This window comes from Triturus cristatus, chromosome 3_1 (assembly GCF_964204655.1).
Source record: "Triturus cristatus chromosome 3_1, aTriCri1.1, whole genome shotgun sequence".
Classification (NCBI taxonomy): Eukaryota; Metazoa; Chordata; class Amphibia; order Caudata; family Salamandridae; genus Triturus; species Triturus cristatus.
Genome location: NC_140583.1, coordinates 981,708,957 through 981,724,185, shown reverse-complemented (window position 1 = coordinate 981,724,185; position 15,229 = coordinate 981,708,957). Strand labels below are relative to the sequence as shown.

At 43.6% G+C, this 15,229-nt stretch overlaps 1 protein-coding gene across 1 annotated transcript in view; it reads right to left on the bottom strand.

Moving 5' to 3' along the window:
- The window catches only part of HIVEP3 (HIVEP zinc finger 3), a 1,736,279-nt gene that overhangs the window by 1,396,445 nt on the left and 324,605 nt on the right, over positions 1–15,229 (bottom strand). Inside the window, exon 2 of the mRNA XM_085645663.1 lies at positions 6,537–6,647. The gene's annotated coding sequence lies outside the window, so the exon portion shown is untranslated. The remainder of the gene's footprint in view (positions 1–6,536; positions 6,648–15,229) is intronic.

Sequence of the window (15,229 nt, the reverse complement as noted above, 5' to 3'; positions counted from 1 at the left end):
CCTTCTCTACCGAAAGGCTTGGAATGTTTATTAAAAAGGATTCACCGTAAAATTGATAACATTGATTTAAAACTTTTAACTGAAATAAAGGAAAAAAAAGAATGTGTAACCTTAATGGAACAAGTGACTTTTTGGGTAGCCATAACCCTATTGCATTGGTTCCTCAACTTCCGGTGCGGTAAAATGTGTCTCTTTAATACCTCTGCTCCTGCCAGAACCGGCCCACACAAAAGAGGGAGCATCATTGAGTATTCAACAGACTAACGATTTGGCAATACATAAGAAGGCTTTACCTGCCCCAACCCACCGCAACATGAAAACCAACAACTAGGCCATGCAAGGCAACAGAGTCGCAAAAATGCATGGAGGCTAATGCTTGTGGAAGATTCCCTGCATTTACCCCCGGATAAAACACCCAATTTGATTGTCCTAAAAGAATGTCCCAAAATAAAAACCAGGTACAGCCAAGTCTTGGATGGACTTACGTAATAAAGTGATACATTGGATGTCATATAGCATATGTGCTCCAAACGCCTTAAGCCAGGATGTGATCATGGTGCGACAAGTGTCTTGGGTAGGTGGCACCAAGAAACAAGAACCAGGTGATTTTATAGTGGTAAACTTCCTGCGACCATCTCTTGTTATGCTCCTTCTTTCTGACCTCTACCACAGACAACAAAGTAGTACCACAATAGGGGTTAGTATTATAGCTGTACTTTTGGGCTTCTTTTTACAGACTGAACTATAAGAATACATGCACAACCGGCTAACCACCAACCAGCTAGCAATCAAGATAGTAACAATGTATGGAAAAGTACAAACAGCTGTAACGAGTTAGATTGACAAATTGATCCCCTTTACGGACCAGGACAACTCTACTGTTTTAGTGGAAAAAACAATAGACTACGCGGATGACTCCGACAATGCTACCCCTACCCATGTGGAAAGGCCACTAATAGAACATATGGCAGACCTCAAAAGCCCACATACTTCCCACAAAGAAAGAAGATTACATTTATGACATGGAATGTAGCAGGTGTTAGTAGTAGTCTGGCTAAAACAGAATGGAATGCCACTTTAAAAATATCTCGAATAATTTGCCTCCCATAGACTTGGCATAAGGAAGGTTATTCCTCTGTTATTGCCCCAGCCATCCCATCATCTAGTGGAAGAGCAAAAGGGGGGCTGTCGGTATTGATTTCTACGTTAACCCCGCTCAGGCTGGTAAAATCCTATACTAGTTCCCCATACTATCAGATCTTGTACTTTCAACCTAAAAACGAGATTGGAATTATACTGATTAATTTCTGTAATAACAGGTTTGACACCTCCAGGATCTTGGCTGTACATGCCTTACAGAAAGACCTAGCATTGTATGTTGAAGGAATTATAGCTGCGTATATTCTTATCTAAGCAGGGGACTTTAATATCATATAATGTCATTTTCAATAGATAAGGCCTGTGGGTACACAGATATTTGGGAAATGGGCAACACTGTTTTATACATGGTGTATATGAGGAATAATTGAACAAGCTAATTTTTTCAAGTATGACAGAATTGATGACACAGAACATAGAATTGGAAAATATGGTGCCACCGAGCACAAAGTGCCCATGTTAGTCAGTGTCATGATAGAAAAGGACCTAGGCGCAATTTGTCTCTGGCCGCGTTGGAGTGTGGGTCAGATACACTAACCAGGTTCATCCTGGTCAAAGATGGATGGATGACGTAACCACGCAAACCATTAGCACGCACGCTTTCACAACACAGTCACTACAACTGCCGCAACACTACCATGCAAATCTTTACCACGCAAGTCTATACCACGCATAGTGGGCTTGCCAATCAGCTGGATGCACATGGGTCACAATCGTTGGTTCAGGAGAGTCCCTGGGGAATGGTTTATTTATTGTCTTCCTTTACAAGATCTATGCGTAGTTGAAAGAGGAAAAAAGCTGTATTCATGTACCAGGATGGCTTCAAATAGTAAGAAGTGCACAAAGCGTAGCAACCAACTGTGTGAAAAGACAAATAAATATAGAGAAGGTGGGGAGGAAGGGAGAAGGGGTGCAATAGGGTAATTTGGGAGTGCTCAGCAATGCACAAATACACAGTTCACAAAGTTTTAAAAACTTATAACAACATTTACTTTGATGAAGATTTTGTGCAAGTAAGGCTACTCACTGGAGTTGGCTTCCTAGGACGAAATTGGCCTGACAGTTTGGAAGAACCCACTTATTTACACGTTTTGGGGTGTACATAAATATTTCCATGTCCTTTTCTCACTCTGGAAATGGGCAGAGATTTATCTCTGGTGCAGAACATGAATAAATTCCTTTCCAAGAATAGAATGGGCTTGGAACACCCCCATTATTTGTTGGAGTTTAGTTTCTCTGCACTGAACATATGTTCCAGGGTGTAGGGAAAAATTGTGAAATCGCACACGAGGAAAGACACTTCTCCAATCACAGTTGTACACTGTCTACAGCTAAACATGCAGAAATGCCTCCACAGTGTTGCAAGTCTGTTGCAGGCTTCTCGCCATACTCTTGGAAACCACTATGAATTCAGATAATGCAGAAATCTGTACTCTAGTGAGGTTGTAAAACTGGAAGTGCAGATTATTGTATTTCTTTCTAATAAAAAGGATTCCACAGTGTTTTTTGGGGGGGCGATCAACTTATTAGCTTGTGTCACTTTAACATTACACACAAACTGAACACAGCTTCAAACCTACCAACAAAATATTGCATACAACGTAGTCAATGTACAATCAGTGGTGTAGCCTCTTACTTTACCACCTGAAACAGCTTCTGTTGCCCTTTTGAGGTACTATGTAAATGCGAAAATACAATGCAATATACCTTCCTTCTGAATCCATAATCACCTATCTCGAGCAGGCAGACAACATGAAATAGTTAAACCCAGGGGCGTAGCTATCAATGGTGCAATAGGTGCAGGGGCACTAGTGCCCAGGCGTGTATTGGGCGCATCTTACCCCAATAATAGCCCTTTCTTTAACACCCAAAAAGGAGAAGGGATCCCATTTCACATGCTTGCATTAGCACCCACAGCACTTTTTCAAAGCCACTTGTTTGTCCACCTCCTTTTCTGTGCTCAGCGGCGTGTCCTCACGCATCACAAAAATATTTTTCCAGAAAAAAAGCCATTGCAAAATGTAACAATACTTTTAATTTGCGTACAGCTCAGGTCCAATGTGTAAGGTGCTAAAATTGCACAAAAGTTTGCATAAGGATGATATCAAGGAGGAAAATAAGGTAGTAGGCCTATATGTAACAGTATTTTTTTTAACACTGAATTATCCATTTACTTTGGGTTATGGAGTAGTGTGCTACCCGCCATAAAGCGCTTCAATGCCTCATCAGGGGTTATAAGCGCTATATAAATGCAATTCCAATACAAAACGTGATACTTATGTGATAGGTAAATGTTAAGACTATCAATCATGTGTTCTAACTTTCAAATATAAGGACACTATAGTCTCATCTGACTCAAGAAGTTACAGGTAGTCTAAACAGGTGTACTGGATCTAAATGACTGTAAGGGCATTTTATCTGATGAAGTATTCTGCAGACAACAATATGCAAATCATTTTAAAAGTAAACCAGGTAGACTTGAGTGGATGAACAAAAGAACCAAGTAGGTAAACAAAGCAGGGAGTGAAAGGGTGCAAGTGGGACAGAAAGCAGGCCGACACCAAAGTAAATGTGCCTGTATTAGCAAATTAGTTTAAAAAGACGCCCACATTTGCAAATTGAGGCAGTTTTGAACTTGTAAATAAGCACTGGAGGGGAGTTTTGGCAGTTATGGGAGACGGTATGCATTTGTGCTTGCTGCAGGCAGTGTTTGTGGCCGTATCAGGGAAACAAAGGCAAAAACTGGACTACCCCAACAATAAAACAGGCCCACAACCAGCCAAAGAAACCTTCCTGCACACTGACCTGTTAGACCAGCATTTAGGGCACATCCAAATTGTCCCACAGACGAGTCCCGACTTGGGGAGCGCCCATGCTTTAGCATAAGATTGCACACACTTTGGTAGGTTGTCCCAACCAGGAAAGAATGATGTCACAGTTGTGAAAAGGAATATTTGATATCAGAGAAACTAGGTGGAGAACAGCACGAGGCATTGTATTTCACATGTATATATTGCTTCCTACCTCTCTTGTGGCCGTGAAGCCCTTTGGGATCCTATTAGTCTGCCCCAACCCAGGACTAGAGTGTTTGGTTGCTAGAGGACATGTTCTTAACATAACATATGTGAATCCGGCCTGGAAGAGGTGTTCCAGTCTTGTAGCAGTGCTCTGTCCATCACTAAGTTAGGCCACTCCCATTTAACATAGGGCGGTAACAAGTCCAAAATATGCATATATACAGAAATCGCAGCAGCTTTTCTGAAAACTCGTATGTCTGTTTTTCATTTGTTAAGAAATCTTTGCTTAGATTCAGAGCATACTCAGGTGGTTTAAAGTCCAAACTAATGGGCTGATTTATATGTTGGCGGTAAGGATACTCTGTTGCAATGTCAACGAAGTATCCTTACCGCCAACATAATGGTCCTCCCTCCCGATTAAGATGTGGGTGGACCATAGGTTAGTCTACAGCGGTGACCACTTCATCACAGCCGTAGTCAGATCTCTCTGAAGGCCGTCGTTACTCCATTGCTATATGTCCATCCACCCAATAATGAAGGGCACACATATAGCCATTTCTTTTACTGTCCATCACTGCCAGGCAAACCAATTTCAGTGAGGAACAGTATAATGGAAATAATGATTCCCCCGCCATAAGTGAGTACTCCAAAGGCGAGTGGAGCATTACATTTTTTATTTTCAAAAAGAAAATCCAGTTTCGGGAATTTCTTTTTGAAAGTAAAAAAAGAAAACTGGCGTCAGCATAATGCAGCCATGCACCAAACAGCGAAATGCATTGGTAGGAACCGCCATAAAGGCAGCTCCAGTCAATGCATTATAAATGACTGCCTGCTTGGCGGCCATCTATAAATGTGGGAGGCGGACCCTCCACTTGGGGGACAAAGTAATTTACGGTGTCCTCCTGGAAGATCAACGGGGTGTCCGCCCATTTATAATTCAGGTTCTAAGTGACTAGGCGCCAAATACATCTCTGCTCATTAGAATAAAAAAGCTGCCAAAAAACTGCTGCCAGTGCTTAACCCCTTCCATGCCCATGACGGTTGCGCTGTGCTCATGACGGAACCGTTCCGTCATGGCCCCGCTCGCGCTCGAACCCTTCAGCACCGCGGGGGAATTCCCGCCGCGCTGAAGGGGTTAATTTGAGCCGGTGCTTTCCTGTGCTCAGCACCCGGCACTTAATTGGTTTCCGGTGCTCGGCACCGGCACCTGACTGTCAACACCATATTTAGAACAGTCTGCCAAATGGTGGCGCTCCTCATCAAATTTAGAGATGAGCAGAACAACGGCTATTTAGGAATACTATATACATTAAAATTGCTAACACCTGCCTCCCCAGCCATTCCTTTAGCTTTGGGGACCTGGAATTATCTGAACTGTTGCATTAACACACAAGAGAGATGGTTAGTAGTCGTTTTGGCAGCGATGACAAGTGCGATGAGCGGTGCGAGCTGCAGTGGCTTCCTGGTCGGAGCCCTGGCACTTAATATTTTACAAATTAAGCACTGCTGCTCTATAAGAGTGTCCAGGTTGCTGCAGTGGCTTTTAGCCTGCCTTTGTTCTACAACCAGCAAAGAAATGCAGGCGTGTAGCTTAACTGTTCCAAAAACAAGCATGGGTCTACACATCCCCGTATTTCAGCCAGGAGTAACTTGAAGTGGCCCTTGGTGGCCAGTTCACAGCCATGTTTCTGGAGTATCGCTCATACAGCAAGGTACTCATTTTGAAAATACACCAAGATCGGGAAGGATTTGCAGTAACCACACTTCACCGAGTCAGAGAGCAAAGGCAAACCTATTTTAGCGTGCCGCAAGAAGCCACTTTCTTCCAGTGCAGACTTTTTTTTAGCTAAGAGCACTAGCAACATGTGGCTAATATTTGGGCTTTTGAATCATAAGTATGGGCTTAAATGTCTCCGCATGCAAAATGCTGCTGGTAAAAAAAAATGACAAAAACAACACTGCATTTGTTCTAGTTGCAGTACTTAATCTGCATTTCACAGGCCTTGTACTCCCATTGGCAGATACATGGATTTTATTTTCCACTTCCCTTGCTTTAGGTAGCCCTGGTTCATCTCTGAATTGGTTTCAGCTCGTTACTACGGTGGTCGTGCACGCGCACTTAAAGGCGCCTTCCAGTTTCAGAAAAAAGGGTTCTTTGCCGAGTTCTGCATCTTTAACAGTCACCAACAATAAGCGTCCTACAATCTTGCTTTAGTAAAGGAGGCTGCTTGGTTTTTGAGACCTACTGTGACATCATTCATCAAACAGCCCCTTTTAGCTAAATTTAGGAGATCCTCGTTGAGGCAAAGCTTTACATCAAGTACACCAACTTCTGGTAGAAACAAAACAAACAAAACTCACAGAGGGCGCTGAAATGTGGGGGAATTCCGTCCTGCCTCCAACCAAGGAATGTTGACTCTTCTTTGGCACAGAAAACAGGATTCATATCGACGCCAGTTTCTCAATCCGTGGCTGAAAGTTAACAAAAAGACAGGGAGTTAAAGCTGAGCTTCCACAGTAAACTGCATACACCTCTAACATTAAGGTGTGTTGGTTCGATAAGGCTCATTCCCATGTGTGTGTTAAATTATTTTGCCCTATTATGAGAAGTGTGAGGGAGTACTTCAACAGTATCAAAGCATACATCAACGCATCTTGGGTGGAAAAGCAAGCATACATTTTTATCTTGAAAAATTAGTTTCGATTGCAATTTACCCTGGCAAGGTCGATTTGTGATTTCACTTTGGCACACACGATTGGCAAATCTTACTTTAAATGATGCCAGCGAATTGGGCAATTGTGTAATACAGAACTGTACAACTGGTGCAAACAAAATAGTTTGTTTTTCATTGTCATTCTTAGGCGTCTGAGGGAGCCCAGAACACAATTCTGCGACAGGGATACTTGAAATCCATGCCAGTGAATGGTCAAATTATGTGGCAGATTTAGCATGAGTGACTGGTGCACTATCAGTGACATTGCATCAGATAGTCCTGCACAAAACGCATGAGCTTTTTTTTAAAGACATATCTATGTATAACACAAAATACTGGCACATGTCAGAGTACAGCAGGTGTGTGCGTGTGTGTAAGTGTGTATATATGTATATATATACACTGGAAAAAACGAAGCTTACAGGGACATTATAGTTAGGAAATAGAACTAAAAAAAGCTTAGAAATTCATTGAAAAAACAAAGGTTACAGGGACGTTATAATTAGGCTCAGATTTCAATCATACAGAATCAGTGACATTCAGCAGTCATAGTTACCTGAGCTAACTATAACTTACGCCCCCACAATGCACTGCTTATGACCTCATATATTATACATCACTCATGACATTTAGCCTTGGGGAGGTGGTAGAGCCCAGGGCTCTGGGGTGTCCTTGCAGTCCCCCTACTAATCTTTCTTTAGCTTTGGGAAGGTGGTGGTCCCCGGGGCTCAATGAACCTCAGGAGGGAGGCCCATGCACCCGCCTCCATTAAAAAAAAATGCCCCCAGGACCTGCCCACCCAGGGACTGTATTCAACACAAGTGCAGAGCCCACACTTGTTTGGTTTTTTTGCTGCAGATTTGCAGCTCTTTTTCATTTTTGTAGCAATTCTTTTTTAAAGTGTTTTTGAGCCCTGTTGGGGTCACTCTGGGACCCCATGGCCAGAGCTAAGGGGTCAGGGTATTACTATCCTGCCCCCATTTCTTTTTTTAAACTTTTTGGGTGGGACTGGGCTTAAGCTGAGAACCAAGATGGTTGCCAACACGTCCTAGTTGAAGAGTTGGCAGCCAGCACTTCCTGGTTGAAGTGTTCACAGCCAATTAGATCTCAGCACAAGGTCGAGAGGGTTTGCGAAGCCTTTGCGCTCCTATATATACAAATTTGGATTTTTATTAATATCTAAAATAATACTGAAAGGATTTACACAAAAGCTACCTGGCTGCCAAATTTGGTGTAATTTCGTCTAGTGGTTTGGGCTGTAGTCGTGTCTACATTTCCTATGGAAAATTACTTGGCGAAAATGTGTTTTGGGACCCCCCCCCCTTTTTCTCAGCCCCCACTTGACAAATTATAGCAAAGTTTTCAAAACTTGAGCTGAGCCAACTGTCCTACTAGATTTGACCATTTAGAGAAGATTTGTTAAAAGACACTAATGTTATTGGCAAAGCAAAAGACGTTGTTCCAATGGAAACCAGGTCCTAACTATACCTACCTACTGGTGACCAAGGTACATATATGTGGAGTTAGGTATAGAAAATCCATACTTACTTATCTTTCAGTAGTTTGAATTCAATATTTTGTCCTTGATATTTGCAACCCTCTGTATTTTGGATTTGATATTGAAGGTGCACACCAAAATTGCTCCACATTTGGTGCAAGCTACTTAACCTGGCATTGGGTCCAATCAAATAATCTGTGCAATTTTAAACAAGTTTAGATAGGGATCAAAAGGTATGTCAAGGAGCACTGAATTCAAGGACTTCGGCATATCACTGGATGAATGCAGACAGTCTACGCCATGTACACCTGGATCGCATGTCTGCCATATGTATGCATTTCCATCAGGGTTACCAAAGTCTAGAGGCAAACTGAAGACCCTTCTCTGCCAACGTGTCTTTGTCTGAAATGGAGCCATAACAACCAAAATACAATATGACGTAGATGGTCTTTGTACCAAATAACATGCGGTTTGAAGTGGTCTCTACAGAAGGTGCACTGCAAAAAGATTAAGATACTTTGGGGGCCTTTTCTCACGTACTCTGACATGCTTTTGAGAATCCACCCGGAAACTTCCAACTGCCTCTTAGTAAACATAGAAAGAGGTCACAGTCCTTTCTATTTGCCCTATTTGTATGTGGATATTTCCTGATATTTCCCATTTTATTGTCATTTTAGATGTTTTAATTCAAAAAGGCATGTAGAGTACGCAAAAGAGTACTACAGGCATACGTTTTACTAACTTCAATCTACCTTTGTGAATAGGCCTCTTAGAATGCCAACAAAACGTATTTGAACATAGCACTGAGACATGCATATGAGGTGCAAAGTCGTCCAGTGGGCTCCTAGTTTATTTTGAAACTTAAGTGATCTCTTTAAGATGAAATATTCCTACATTTTTGCAACACCTTTAAAAGGGGCACTTTCTAGATGAGAACCAAAATAAAGGAACATTTGCCCTTTTGTTACTGGGGGCTGACATTGCAGCATCACTGCAAAGCAGGCCCCCAGTAACAAAACCGGCCGTCACCACTCCAAAACGGGTCCTCCAGGGCAAACGCCCGACACCCGCTATGGCTAGTCAGATGACTAGTGGTGTGCAATAAATTCTGCTCCTCCAGCTCAGTTGGTGGAGTTTTTGCAAGTCCGCATTACGTATGTAACGCTATGTTCCAGACAAATTCCACCAACGGCTGCATGGTGGAGTTTTTCTCGTGAGCGGCTCTGTGAGTGCGTGTGAGAATTGGCTTCCCCTAACACGATTTTTGGCCGCTAGGAGGGCACCCGGAAAGATTTCCCCAATGCTATTAGTCGCGACCATTCATGGTAACAAAGCTGCCGATCAAGTAGAAAATCTTCTTGAGCGGCATCAATTTTTTTCAGCATGGAACAAGCTCCCAGATCTACAAATCTGCACGAGCAGCGCAACATGCCTTGTTCCTTGTTCCGCCTGTTCACAGAACTTCGCAGAATCCAGCAGATTTTTTATGCAATTTCGCTGAGTTCCGCCCACCCCTAATCACAACCAGGAACCCCCCCCCCCCACTTATCATGCAGACAAGCTCATCATATTGCTGGTTCTTGGCACACCCACACTGCAGACTAAAAAATGTAAAACAGAAAAAACAAGTCAGAAGCCTTTTTCTATCTATTGGACCAAGGTCTGAACCAACATCCCTGTATCCATGAGGATCACCTCACAATTGCTCCAATTTAGGAAAGGTTTAAAGGAGCACCTCTTTAAAGAGCACTAAATGACAATACATTAACAGAATATGAAGCCGCTACCTCCGTAATCACTCACAGAACTTAAGCTAGACTTTAACCATGTACAGCTCTCTGCTGCCTTTTGCCTAAGTTTGCACAATCGATTACCACATACTTACAGACAGCACAGAGTAATGTGCCCCTGGTGAGACTTGGGTGATGAGGCTTTGGAAATCATTGCACGATGCAACTTAGTGGAGCGCTGAGTAATGTGCATCAGCAGAGCACTGGCTGATATACCTACAGGGAACACTAGTAATACATCATAGCGAGGACTGGGTCATGTTCCATGGGGACACTGGTTGATGTACCTCTGGGAAGCACTGTGATGGCCCTCATTGGGGCACTAGTGATGAACCGCAGAATTATTGGCTGGTGTACCTTAAGGGGAGTATTAGTGATGCACTTTACGGGAACACTGGTTGTGTGCTGCAGGAGTGGCTCAGTGAAGAACCTTGTGGGAGCAGTGAGTGATGCTCTGCAGGAGTACTAGGTGGTGTACCTCAGAGGGGTACCAGTGATGCATATCAGAGGAGCACTGGGTTATGCACCTCAGAGAAGCAATGGTCATGAGAGTGGAGAACTAGCTGATGGATGTAAGGGTATAAGTGCACTCTATGTTATTGATTCAGGTCAGGAAAGACATGGATGCTTCACCTCAAGGTAGCACAGGATTATGTGCCTCAGGCAAGCAAAGATGATGAACCTCAGTGGAGCAAAGGATGGTGTGTTTGAAGAGAACCAAGGATGTGGTGCATCAGGGTGAACTGATGATAGCGCATGGGATGAGGACTGCGTGTCATACATCAGTCGAGTTCTTGGTGGAAAACCATTCGTACAGAACAGGGCGGTATGTAATACGGGGCACAATGTGATGTACAATGTGCGCACATGTTTGTGGGCAGTGGGTAAGCATAGGGTGATGCCGGACAAGTATAAAGTTGTGTCATGCTTTTTTGGGAGCAGCTCATCCAGTTAATTTTCTTCCTTGCATTCTTGGACTGGACTGCCAATATTTTTCCCATTCAAATTGGAAACACCCAAAAGATTTTCCCCGTCAAAAAAACTCTGCATCCAGGTTTCAGAGTTTAGCAACCTGAACACTTAAAGGCTGGCTAGTTTTGAGGTGGACGGGGTGTGTGGTGAAGAATTCATTGCTCTACAAGGAATCTACTGACTAAATCATATTGCATTGTATTGTAACTGGATTTATTTGTTGCACAGCCCCGTGGAGAACATGCTCAGGCTCCCTGGTACTGCCTGAGCGGCCAAACAGGCCGCTCAGACCAATCATGATGACTGCTCATGCAGCGTCCTGATTGGCTGGGAGAGGCTGTGAGCCTGAGTACTTGCGGCGCTGTAGAGGGAGGTCAGAGAAGAGGGTTTGGTGGTGTCGGCGGCTGCGAAGAAAGTACGCTTATTTTTTTTTATCCAATTCCTCCCTTGCCCAAGTATTGAAGCAGCCGCCACTACACCAGGATACCCTCGCAGACGATAGGGAGCTTTACAAATACACAGTATGTCACATGCATTTATTTGTACATTTAGGCTCAAAGAGATTCTTCTGAGTCCAGAATCATATGTTTTTTTGTCGCATAACCCGGGTTGGAAGCAAGACATCTTGGCTTCTGGATCAGCAGTGTAGCGCATAGATCCATTCACCTGCAGTACACTGTGTACCCAGAGTGCCCTACAAACACTAGGTGAACATGCCACGCTTTTGCAAGCTGAACATTGAGAAATGCACCAGACATTTTGCACAAGTTGAAAATATAAACAACGCTGATGACATCATCAGCCTGCACCTGGGAGCACAGGGAGTACACCACAGCCTCTTTAAGTCTGCACTTATCGAGATGATTACAGCATTTGTTGACAAAAGATAACTCTTTGAGTTACTGCCCCGGTCTAGCCCTGATCCTCCTCAGGCTTTGTTATGATTCTGAAATGCTCTGCAGGGACCTTCCCTGATTTCACCTTGCCTGTCCACAGGGAGAGCCGGCTTCTCCATTAGCAATATTAGCTGACTCAGCCTTCGGCGATTCTGCTCTCAACCCTGCAGTCTGACCGCACTTTGTTTTTCTGCAGACTAAAACCAACAACACCATTTGTTTAAAAGCCTTGTGTTTATATCTCGTATCTTCCCTTTAGAAGTGCAAACTCGAGACACTGTAAGCCATAACATATTAGGTTTAGTTTGAAAGCGCCCATCACCCAAGGGGAGCTTTTAGGTTTGGTTTTAAAGCGCCCATCACCCAGAGGAGCCGCTTGGCGCTAATAGCAGATGTTTGTTACCCAAATCAGTGGTCAATCACAGATGAGGGCAGTGGATGTATGAGCAGAGACGTTTTGAGGCATGGGCAAAGTGGACTCCGGGCCCCAGACTTTCAGGGGGTGGGGGCTTATAGAGCCAGCTATGTTCTGCAGAGAGTCTTACTCTAATGACCTTCGGTAATTCTTAAACAAATTGTTTTAAATACTGCTTTCCTTTATTTTATTTTTAATGTGAGTGAGGTGTTAGTCTATTAGGGACATTTTGAAGAGAAATACTGTGTTTGTTTAGGTTTCATGCAACATCCATAAAAAAGTTTATTTTAGATCAAAACAGGACCTCACATATGAGAAATGGGAGGGCGTCACAGATATTTGCAGTAATATTAGTGAGCTTCTGCTGTGTTAAATATTGAAAACACAAGACACTATCCCTAAATATTAGATGTAAAAACATTTATAATTTGGATGAGTGGGACTGTCAGTGACCTGGCCATAGAGGTCATGAAAAACCTGAAATTGAATCTTAAATTCATTGTTCTGACCAGGGGCCCCCCAAATCCTTAAAATGTCCCTGTGTATAAGTCCAATGAGCCACCAGCCCTCTGTTTATACGAATGTTTCTGGCCCTGGAGCTGTTACTCTTTCTTGGAAGAGAAAGGGGCAGTTTTTCACTCTTTCAAGGCTGCACATATTCCTATTTCAGCCTCGACTTTTTAACAGTTCTCAAAAGGTTAGTGTACTGGAGGGCTCAAAACTAACACTATGATGTGATGAGCCTTTGGAATTCGTGTACTCTCTGGGACAACATGATAACATTTTAAAATCGCTGTTCAGTCAGATCTACATACTTAAAAGCAGAAAAGTCTTTATTTATAGCAGGAATACGTGCATTTAAAGCAGGAATACGTGCAGCAGCAATAATGAGGATAAACAAAGAAAAGCTGAACGCCCTGGCACTTTCCTTGGGCTGAGATTTTACCCCAAATATTGTTATACGCTATAGCTCATAGTAGCATACGACTCTACGGAGAGAGGAGTTGGTCTAACGGCTAGGGCGGTTGACCTGAAATTTGGGGAACTGGGTTAGAGTCTCGGCAATGATGCTTAACATCCTGTGATTCTGGGCAAATCACTAAATCTCCCCGTGCCTAACAAAAACAAGCATTGGCGAGATGCCTTTGGGACCTTATAAGTGTTTAGCCAGAGCAATTGCCTTTGCCAATATCTTTAAGCTATGTTGTAGAGCATTGTGGCTGCTGTGTAGCATGTTGAAAAGGCATAATAAAAAAAGGTTATACGACTGAACGACCCTATTAATGCTTGTTTGTTATTGTTTTTTTTGTTATGGGTGGGTGGGGGAAGTGGGGGGGAGGATGAGGACATAATCAACGGGATGGTGGAAATTGAAAAATAGTACATGAATTACCACACGAGCAGCGGACAGAATTTAGGGGAGAATCAACAGATTCCAGATACCAAGGGCAGACTGAGGTGGTAATGTGCTGATGCGGAGGTGTTACTTAATGATACTCAGGTGGAGCTGAGTGATGCTGTGGTGCTGATTCATGCTGAGGCGGTGGTGCTGCACTGGTGCTCAAGTGGTACTGATGCTGAGTTGGTGCTGTGCTGATGCTGAAGTGCTGCTGCATTAGTGATGAATTGCTGCTGAGGTGGGGCTGTGCTTGTGGTTGTGTTGCACTGGTGGTAAGGTGGTGCTGCGCTGAGGTGATGGTGCGAGGTGAAAGTGCAACTAAATTGCATCCCAGTTATAAATTTGACCTGCATGGAATAATACTACCACAAACTAAAGTCGAATTCGCAGTAGAACATAAAGGCTAAAGGAGTGAAAATTACCCTGCAACTTCTAGTAACGTCATAAACCCTGTGGGTAGTCAAAAAATACAGTAGCCCATTTTTCCATAAAGGGCAAAAGAAAATATTGCTGTGAAAAAAGGTATTGTTTTACAGCAATTACTGTGTCCACTAGAAACAGATAGGTAAACGGCACACTTATTAGTTAATCATGACCGTTCAAAAACATACATATTTAAAATAACCTTGAATCAAGAACGCCATAATTTGTGTAATCTCGGCCTGCAGCAGGAACGCTTCACTTGAAAGCAGCATAGCCTTGTATAGTGTTTCAAACAGTAGCGGCCCGTGGAGGGAATTCCGTGGGGCGGTGATGCGGGGCGGGGGAGGGTCAGAGTGGCGGGTAGTAAACAATTAAATAAATAAGACGAATTTCGTTGCGCGCGCTGCAGCACAAGTCCTCCTAAATGGGGTTCTGATACCTAGTTACGCCTGCTGCCCACCATACGGATACAAATGACCATTGTAGTGGTAGAACTATGCCACTACAATGTGGAAAGGGTTGCACTTGGCCCAGGGGTGTAACAAAGGCCCCCGCAGCCCCCGCGGTGCGGGGGGGTACAGAGCTCCAGGGGCCCCCTAAGCGCACTGTCCCTTTCCCGAGCACCTCGTCACAAATGTCACGAGGGCACCAGCCTCTGCACGCCACAGCTGTGCCCTCCCAGGCTGGCTCCAGCGTAAATCAAAGTCAGCTGGTCCTTGTGGATAGGCCTCCCCCTCTGCGGTGCTTTCACTGTGGTGGTTCTAATCTTGCAGCATGTTTGACTCCATATATTTTTACAAGGTGGTACCAGTTTATTTAGATGATAGTGTTGCGCAAATCAGTTACTTCTTGTGACATGAAAGCAGAACCATCAAGTATATAACTTGCTGTCCCTTCTCATATGTAAATGAATTCACCGTGACAGTTTAACTAGGGAGCAAGGAGGC